Raw genomic sequence first — 10332 nt, forward strand, 5'->3', positions numbered from 1 at the left:
AGAAATGTTTTTTTTTCATCAATCATTGACTGAAAAAAAAGCAACACTTAGACACACAACATTCATGTGCATTGCACTCACCATTGATAAAAGATTGTTGAAGGGGTCACTGAAGTCTTTGGGTTTTTTCCATGGTCAAAGAAGCCCGCAAAGCAATTTGAAGCGTAGTGAACATACAGCAACATATTCATTTTCTAGGCATAGGCTATCCATAAATTTAGAAATAATTTTTAATTGGGCCACTTCCATGTCTTTCAAAAATGTAATAAACTTTGTCCTGTGTGTATATCTAAATATATTGTGTGTGTGCTGTTAGATACGGACACTTTTCCTGGCATCACTCGAGTTCCCCGTCCATATCCAATCGCCGTCGCATTCAAATTAGGGTGCGCAGGGGCGCGTTTAACGCGGTTCCGGACCTGTCCGACAAGTTGGCGACCCCCAGCTCGTGCGCCGCACATCGAGCTATTGTCCCCCTGCTTGACTCTTCCCGAAAGTGCCACGGGAGCCTGGCACGGTTCCAGGTAATCTTGGTCCCGAGCGAAGCTGTTTAGCAGCTCTCAAAGGTCGTTCGAAGAACAACCCGTCTCCTCCAGCTGAGCGCTTTCAAGCAGGAAGGCAACACTAAGGCAATGCCGGTAGTAAGTCACCCGTCGGACAGTGGAGCCCTTGGAGCCACCCCATCCGCCGATTGTGACGGCACTTGCACGGGCGCCTACCTTTGGAGGAAAAGGACGACACCTGAGCGGGCTCGACGTGGCTCTCGACTTTCCTCTTCAACCTGGCACTGGCAGGACTCGCAGCAGCACTACCGGCTGACAGCCGCTACCCAGTTTGCTGCGCTATCTACGCAGATGACGTGGCGCTGTGGATACGAGAACCCAGGAGAAGCATCGCTGCCATCCGGGGCTCTCTACAGAGGGCATTAGAAGCGGTCATCTCCTTCCTCGGTGGCATTGGCCTCTCCGTGTCCCCGGCAAAGACAGAGGCACTACTTGTACACCCGCTAGCCTGCGCACGCCTCTACGTGAAGCAGCTGCGCATTGCAAACACCACCGTCCCATGGAAGCGGGAGGTCACGTATTTAGGCCTAACCATTGATCATCGGCTCTCCTGGATTCCTGCTGCAAAGGCTGTCACCTCCAAAGTCCGAAGAGTCCAGGGGGCAGTGAGCAAGATGCAGCAGCGTGGTCGGGGCTGCACCGTCAAGTGGGCGCTGCGGATGAACTAAGCGGTGGCCACATCCATCCTGCTGTATGCCCTGCCGCTGGTTCTACTATCTCTAGCCAGGAAGCAACAACTCGAGAGACTGCACAGGAGTGCAGTAAGGAGCATCCTCGGTCTCCCCAAGCACTGTCAAATTGCTGCCACACTGGCTGAGGCTGGCGAATGGCCATTGTCGCTGCACATGCTCTAACGTGCCCTTGGGTACATTGACCGTCTGCACCGTGCTCCAGATGGTGGGGTTCTGCTGTGCCGACTGCGGAGCCAGCCGCTATCTCGCATGGGGGGCCTCTGTCAGCTCTACGAGGAGCTGATTGTGCAGCGACCAGTGCCCATGGCCACATCTCCGCCACACGAGCAACCTCCAGAGGTGCACCTATCCCTGAATGGAGCATCAAAGCGTCGGACGCCAGCAGCAGCACTACAACAGGCTGCTAATGGCACTCTCCTGGAAGAGCTGGACGGCAGGCTGCTCGTGTACACGGATGGCTCCGTGCTCTCCAATGGCTCCGCAGCGGCGGCATGTACCATCCCATCTGAGGGCAGGAGCAGGTAGTGCCGACTTCCTTTTCGCGCGAGCTCTACAGCAGCTGAGCTGGCGGGACTCACCTGGCTGCAGACCTCCTGGCTGAGGACCCTCCGACAAAACCAGTGGCGGTGCTAAGTGACTCGCGACCGGCTCTCCAGGCACTCTCCGATCACCATCGACACGGAGTCACTGAGACCCTCCTGAGAGCAAAAATCTCGGCCCTCTCTGCAGTGGGGGTGGCCATCTCCTTCCACTGGCTGCCTTCCCATGTAGGGATCGCTGGAAACGAGGAGGCGGATGTCCTTGCTAAGGCCGCCCACCACCCAACCATTCCACTCACCAGAGCAGTCGCAGCATCGGACTCCTCCAGGCAGAGACTCAAACAGCTGCTCACTTCCAGCCATCCGGATAGCAGGGTAGCTACCAACCGCGTCCCAAAACTCCTCCCTGAGAACGGTCTCTCGCGACGGGACCGTTCCACACTCCTTCGTCTGCGCACGGGCTCCGTGTGGACGGCAGCTAGACTTCATGCCAAGGGACGCATCGCCTCGCCGGCCTGGAGAAGGTGCGGTGACGCCGAGACCCTCGAGCACCCACTCCGCACCTGTCCTGCACTAGCCCAGGAGCGCGCTCCAGTCACTGCCACCTACCAACGGTATGGACTCCCGGCTACCTCAGGGACACACCTGCTCTTCCCGGCTCGCTACCACCTCCCAGCACTGGCAAGCCTGCTTGAATATGTGTACTCAAACGGGCTCCTAGACCGCCAAACAGACTTCGGCCGCGCACGACCTCTACCTCGCGCGCCGGCCATCGCCCCTGGATGATGCTGACGTCTGCTGAAACCTACTCTCCCTTTCCCCCTCTATCATCTCATCTTTCATTCCCCGCCCCCCCCCCCCGTACGCTGCGCCGTGCTCCCATGGGGAACCAGCGCTGGAGTTTGGATGGATGGATGGAAGGTAGGAGCGTCCCCTTTGAAACGGGGCGATGGCAGTTGCCACCATGCTCAGATTTTTATTTTGCCTTTTATTTTTATCTGTGTTGTGTGTTATTGAATTTCTCGATTTTCTTTAAATACGTCTTCCTACCCTTTTAACCTTATGTCACCTCTCTGCTTTTGAGCCACCAATCCTCCAATCGCCTTTTGCTAATTTCCACCGCACATTTATTTACATGACTATCATTATCTCTGAACCCTAGGGCCTCAGGAAGGGTGACTGTGGCCGGATCGACATCGGGATTGATACCATCACATTCTAGTATGAGGTGTTCCATCGTTTCTACATATTTACCACACACAGTACATGTGTCTTCTTCTTCGTTAAATTTCTTTCTATAGCTCCGCGTTCTAAGACATCCTGATCTAGCTTCAAAGAGTAGGGCACTGCCTCTTGAGTTATCATAAAACGCTTCCTTCCTGATCTGCTGTTTCCAGTATCGATATAGTTCTACACTATGCTTCTTTTCCATTGAATTTATCCAATTTTTACCTTCCGCATTTTTAACCTGTCGTTTAATGCTCTGTCCTTTTTCGTCCTCGTGTCTGGCATACTTACTGGTTAGCTTCCTAGTTCTTTTCCGCCATTGTGAGTCAACGCTCTTTCTGTATAGGTATTTAAACACCTTAGCTGCCCACCTGTTATCATCCAATTTCCTCAGACGTTTTTCGTATAGGATTTTACTCTGAGCTTCCCGTGCTTCGAATGATGCCCATCCCATATCTCCCTGTACTGCTTCGTTTGTGGTTTTCCCGTGGGCACCTAGTGCTAACCTTCCCACAGCTCTCTGATTTACTTCTAGTCTCGACTGAACCTCTGCCCTTAAACACAGGACCGCATTCCCGAAAGTAAGCCCCGGCACCATTACTCCCTTCCAAATGCCTCTCAGTACCTCATACCTGTTGTAACCCCACAATGCCTTACGTTTCATTATCCCGGCATCTCTTCGCCCTTTTGCTATTAGAGACTGTTCGTGCTTTTCCGTGTACATCTGCCCTTTGTTTATCCATACCCCGAGATACTTGTATTCGGCCACTCGGGGTATTTCGTGGCCTTGTATTGTAAGCTCCTGATCAGTTGTATCGTTGAAAAACATCCCACCGGACTTAGCTGCACTAAAACGGAAACCTAACTGTCTCCTTCGTCCCCACAGTAATTAACCAGAGTTTGCAAATCTTCCTGGCTGTCTGCTAACAGTACAATATCGTCCGCATACATTAAACCCGGTAGTCGTTGCTCAACAACCTTTTCACCTAATCTGTACGACAGATTATACCCTAGATTGCTTTGTTGTAACCTTCTTTCCATGCTTATCATATAAAGCATGAACAGCAGCGGTGATAGAGGACAACCTTGCCTTAATCCTTTGTGAACCTCGACAGTTGTCGTACTCTTGATTCCTTCCCATGTTATTTCAACATTATTTTCTCGATATATTTCCTGTAGAAAATGAATTGACTCATGACCAATACCTTCATCTTTTAATATGTTCCACAGGAGTTCCCTGTTCAAGTTGTCGTATGCACCGCTTATGTCCAGGAAGGCTAAATAGAGATGTCTATTTTCCGCCTTAGCTATTTCTATGCACTGGGTAAGCACGAACAGGCTATCATCTAAGGGCCTACCACTTCTGAACCCATTCTGAAGTTCTCCGAGTATTCTATTACTTTCTACCCATGACTTCATTTTTAATTTCACCTCCTGCATCGCCAGCCTATATATAACTAATGTTATCGTAATTGGTCGGAAGGATGTTAGGTTCCTCTTATCGCCTTTCCCTTTTACAAATCAAATTCATTTTACTCTGTTTTCAGCTGTGCGGAATTTGCTTATTTGTTATTACTGGCTCCAATGCATTTATCAGCGTTTCCTTGCTTCTTTGGCCAAGTTCATTAATTGACTTGATTGGAATTTCATCTATCGCTGTGGACGTGAATTTTGGAACATTTGCTTCCGCCTGTCCCAGTTAAGATTGGTCAGTTCTAACCTGTTTTCTATTGTGCTATCCATTGTTGCTCCCTCATTTGGCGCGACTACGCTATCATCTTTCCTAAATGACTCTGCTATAACTGAACCAATGTAGTTCACAGCGTCATCTCCCTCTAAACAATTTCCTTCGGCATCGTGAATCTGTTCCTCTTTTCTGTGATTAGCTTTACCCAGCCAGCTTATATGGTTCCAGAATTTTCTTGACCCCCCTTTAGTTGCATCGCGAACTTCAGCCAGCCAGCGATCAGAGGACTGCTTTATTTTAGCCTGGACGAGGACATGCACTTGTTGTTTCTTTTGTCGATAATATTCCCATTTTTGGCCTATTTCCTCTTCAGATAACTGCGCCCTCTTTGCTTCTCTATGTTCCCGAGATGCCCACCGTCGTTGTTCGATGGCCTCTCTAATTTCCTTATTCCACCAACTTCGTGGCTTCCCCTTTCCTCTCCAGCGGTTTACTCCTTTTACCTCTTTTATTTTTGTACTAATGAGTAGTTCTAACTGATTATAATCCCACCTTTCCATGGGATGTTTCTTTATTGCTTCCTCTATGCCAGCCGCTATTTGCGCTATTTGCGCGTCATTTAATTTTGCGTACTCTTTTTGGCTTCCCTGCATTTCTCTTTTGAGTAGGGCTCCCAACTGTAGACTAATACGCTTATGATCACTTCCGAGGCTGTACTTCCCCTCTTCGTCTATTTCCATTATTGCTAGCTTGCTATACAATCCCTGCGACATTAAGCAGTAGTCAATGGTCGTTTGTCTGTTACGGGACTCCCACGTGATTTGTCCCTCACACTTAGTTTCTCTATTTACTATAACTAGGTTGTGTCGTTCACAGAAGTCTAGCATCAACTTCCCATTACAATCTGTGTATCCATCCAGATCCTCGATGTGGCCATTCATGTCACCCAGCAGACAAATATCGGCACCTTCTCCAAACTGCTTTATATCGTCATCGAGACACTTCACTAGATCTTTGTTCTCTTGCCTGTATTATTCCCCTGTCCCTAAATAAACTACTCCTAGCCATGCCTTTTTACCGGCAATTGTACCTGATACCCAGACATGTTCTTTGCGAGGTAACTTTATTCTTTGCCAATTTGTTCCTTGGTGTATGAGCATACCTACTCCTCCTCCCTTCCTCTCCGTTGTTGTTCTATTGCTCCCTTCCCAGACGTAGCCTTCAATAAGCGGTGGGTCTTCTAGATCCCTGAGGTGTGTTTCGCATAGCGCGTATACACCTACTTCTTCGTCCTTTAACTGCTGTTCTATTTCTAACCACCTCGCTCTCTTTCTACCGCCTTGCATGTTTATGTACTGTTACGTTTCGCCTACGACACGCGGTATAGCCGGCGCGGATGCAGCGGACGCCGGGGCTTCGTTCAAAGCGGCGGACATTTTGGCCCGTTCGGCGCCGCCGCTACGCCTCCCCGCCAAGCGCGTCCAGGCATGTTCCAATGCCACGTGTCTTCGTGTGCGCGTGTGTGTGTGTGCATGTTGGTGCCCACGCTTGTCAAAGCGCGGCAGCCGGGGAGAGGAGCTCCCCCAACTGTGAAGCGAGGAGGTCTGACCGGCGCCGGCCCGGCGGATGCGTCACCTACTCGTCTCAACGTGCCCGAGCGGCGCATCACGTGCGCCTCTGAAGAGGCGTTCCTTCTTCCCCTCGACTCCGAGAGTATAAGAGCAGCTGCTCCCGGACGCCGAGAGAGGCTCCGATTTCTTCTGTTGAGTAACTTGCTCTCCCGTCTCTCCACTTCGGTCGACCTGACCGGCCGCTCTTTTGCGATGCTAGAATAAACAAGTTGTTCTGTTACCAGTCGACTCATGCTTTGCCGGGACCTTCGGATGCTTCCAGTTGTGCCCCAGGCCGCCAGGCCAACGCTACCCTTGGGGCTTGCGACCCAGCTGCAACAACGGGCGTCAGCGCTGAGATTCCAACAGTACCTGATCCTGGTGTTAAATTTATTTGTAGTTTTCTTCCTGGACCTCCTAGTGGCCATTTTATTGGCGTCAGCCTCTATTGTTGCACTTTCTACACTGTTTCTACCTACCCCTACGCCCTGAGGCGCAGTGGACCCCCTAAAAAAGCTACTGCCCGACCTGCCAGGCGCCAGCCGATCTCGGCTCCTAGCCTTCCATTAAAGTGGATGCCATCTCGTGTAAAGCCTCCGCCAAAGCCTGCTCTATGCACTTCTCTGTTTATGTCTGCCACTTCAAATCCTTTCTCCTGGCTTAGCTTTCTTATTTCACAATTTACAGCCACAACGTCCTTGGTAATTGCTCCGTTCCTTCCTTGCACCTCCGGCACTGTGCATACCACGATCTGGACTTGCTGTGCTATCGCCCTTAAATCGTCAACTCCCTCCGCTAATCTTTCCACTACTTTTGCAGCTTCACCATTCAACACATCATTTAGCCCCGCCGCTACCACTACCAAATTGCGCTCTGCACGACGTTTTCAGTTTGGATGGATGGATGGAAGGTAGGAGCGTCCCCTTCGAAACGGGGCGATGGCAGTTGCCACCATGCTCAGATTTTTATTTTGCCTTTTATTTTTATCTGTGTTGTGTGTTATTGAATTTCTCGATTTTCTTTAAATACGTCTTCCTACCCTTTTAACCTTATGTCACCTCTCTGCTTTTGAGCCACCAATCCTCCAATCGCCTTTTGCTAATTTCCACCGCACATTTATTTACATGACTATCATTATCTCTGAACCCTAGGGCCTCAGGAAGGGTGACTGTGGCCGGATCGACATCGGGATTGATACCATCACATTCTAGTATGAGGTGTTCCATCGTTTCTACATATTTACCACACACAGTACATGTGTCTTCTTCTTCGTTAAATTTCTTTCTATAGCTCCGCGTTCTAAGACATCCTGATCTAGCTTCAAAGAGTAGGGCACTGCCTCTTGAGTTATCATAAAACGCTTCCTTCCTGATCTGCTGTTTCCAGTATCGATATAGTTCTACACTATGCTTCTTTTCCATTGAATTTATCCAATTTTTACCTTCCGCATTTTTAACCTGTCGTTTAATGCTCTGTCCTTTTTCGTCCTCGTGTCTGGCATACTTACTGGTTAGCTTCCTAGTTCTTTTCCGCCATTGTGAGTCAACGCTCTTTCTGTATAGGTATTTAAACACCTTAGCTGCCCACCTGTTATCATCCAATTTCCTCAGACGTTTTTCGTATAGGATTTTACTCTGAGCTTCCCGTGCTTCGAATGATGCCCATCCCATATCTCCCTGTACTGCTTCGTTTGTGGTTTTCCCGTGGGCACCTAGTGCTAACCTTCCCACAGCTCTCTGATTTACTTCTAGTCTCGACTGAACCTCTGCCCTTAAACACAGGACCGCATTCCCGAAAGTAAGCCCCGGCACCATTACTCCCTTCCAAATGCCTCTCAGTACCTCATACCTGTTGTAACCCCACAATGCCTTACGTTTCATTATCCCGGCATCTCTTCGCCCTTTTGCTATTAGAGACTGTTCGTGCTTTTCCGTGTACATCTGCCCTTTGTTTATCCATACCCCGAGATACTTGTATTCGGCCACTCGGGGTATTTCGTGGCCTTGTATTGTAAGCTCCTGATCAGTTGTATCGTTGAAAAACATCCCACCGGACTTAGCTGCACTAAAACGGAAACCTAACTGTCTCCTTCGTCCCCACAGTAATTAACCAGAGTTTGCAAATCTTCCTGGCTGTCTGCTAACAGTACAATATCGTCCGCATACATTAAACCCGGTAGTCGTTGCTCAACAACCTTTTCACCTAATCTGTACGACAGATTATACCCTAGATTGCTTTGTTGTAACCTTCTTTCCATGCTTATCATATAAAGCATGAACAGCAGCGGTGATAGAGGACAACCTTGCCTTAATCCTTTGTGAACCTCACTTTGTGAACCTTCACAGTTTTCACGACGCCTGCAGCGCCGCCCTGGCGGTCAGAACGTGCACAATGCAGCCGCTCCCGCGGACGAAAATTGCTACTGGTAGTGGCGTTGCGTGCCCTGAAAGTAGAAGGAAAACAAAAGGACGCCGACGATACTGTTGCGTATACAAGTGCCACAACTACGTCGGGATGAGGGAGGATGTACCCTTCTGCGTCTTTCCATCTAAACCCTACGCACAAAAATAGAGGCGGCGTTGGATCCAAGCAGTCAGGCGAGCGGAGTAAGTTCCCGTCTTGTCGCCCGGTCAAGCGGTGTCGAGCTGGTTTCTAAATCGAATTTCGCGTGTGTGCTTGGTTTATTCGATAGTTAAAACGGTAAGCCGTGGTAGACAGTACCAAACAGCAGAATCTGCAGTCGGCATTTCGTCGGAAACAAAATGAGCAATAGCATGCACCATCCGGCATATGTACCAACCATTTTTCCTTCGTAATACCACCGCCATGCCCCTTCCAACGCCACCGCACCAAGCGAAAGATACGAAAGGTAAATATTATCCGTTCATTGCCAAGAATTATGTGGGAGGGAAGCTGCCTTGTAATACAAGTTGTGTGCGCTTACTGCCGGCGCACGCGCGACTAAGCTGCCTATGTGTTTTTAAAAATGCGCATGCGGATGAGGACTCGGCGCTGAGATGCATCCGCTAAATTTATGTAATTAATGCTAAACGTAGCCAGCGTTGTTACGGATCCAGCAGCGGAGCACTCAAACCTTTGCTTGCGCGAGTCAGCTGATGCGATAAAGCTTTCTTCTCCATTGACTGCTGTGGCGAAGTAACATTAGAATTTTTTTATGTCTAGCCAGAGAAATATGGAATGTCTTCAGGCCAACTAATACTTCCGAAACCATGGCGCAGCACGACCGGAGCCGTATCTGCTAGATTTGCGAGGCAGCTAGGCGCAACCGTTAAAGAAACACACATGCTCGCCGCGACAGACTGTGAAAAATATATAAAGCTTAAAAAGCTTCTTTCGTCATTTCTTCACTTGATGGCGCTAGCTTCTTTACGAAAACTGTCCACTTGAAGCGGCGCGAAAACGGAAACATACGAACTATAATTACGCCGCGCACGTGTGTCTCGTCTGGTCGGGAGGCTGGAATATGCCGCGTCTCGTCGCCAGGGTGGCGTGCAACGCACTCTTTTCGACGCGCCGCCTATCCAGCGCTGGTTCCCCATATGGGCTGCAGAATTGAGCGTATTTTCCCCATACCAAATCACGAAGAAGAAGACGATTGGTCGAAAATGACGCGACCCCGAGACACCGAAGGAGTTAAAAGCGAGAGACAATTAAGGAGCAGAGAGAGGCTTTTCCTTCATCCTTTCAATTTTTCGTTCTTCTTGCCACGGGCCGCAGCGTCCGATTTGCTGCCGGCCGTCAGTGACTTTATGACTGTTAATTATTTTGTTGTTGCTGTAAATAATGTAAATAAACCATCAGTTTTATCTTAAAATCCTCCTCAACGTCGGCCAACTCCCGCACTCAACGGCAAGATCCAATAGTGCATGCTGTTTACAGTGGAAATGTAAAACAATGTCGAAGTGAAGGAATACGGATGAGGCAGCCGCCGCTAGTGCTTCTAATGCGTGGCTCATCCTATTTTCAGGATTTACAGAAATAAAGCGAAACAAT

This window comes from Dermacentor variabilis, chromosome 1 (genome assembly GCF_050947875.1).
Source record: "Dermacentor variabilis isolate Ectoservices chromosome 1, ASM5094787v1, whole genome shotgun sequence".
Lineage (NCBI taxonomy): Eukaryota > Metazoa > Arthropoda > Arachnida > Ixodida > Ixodidae > Dermacentor > Dermacentor variabilis.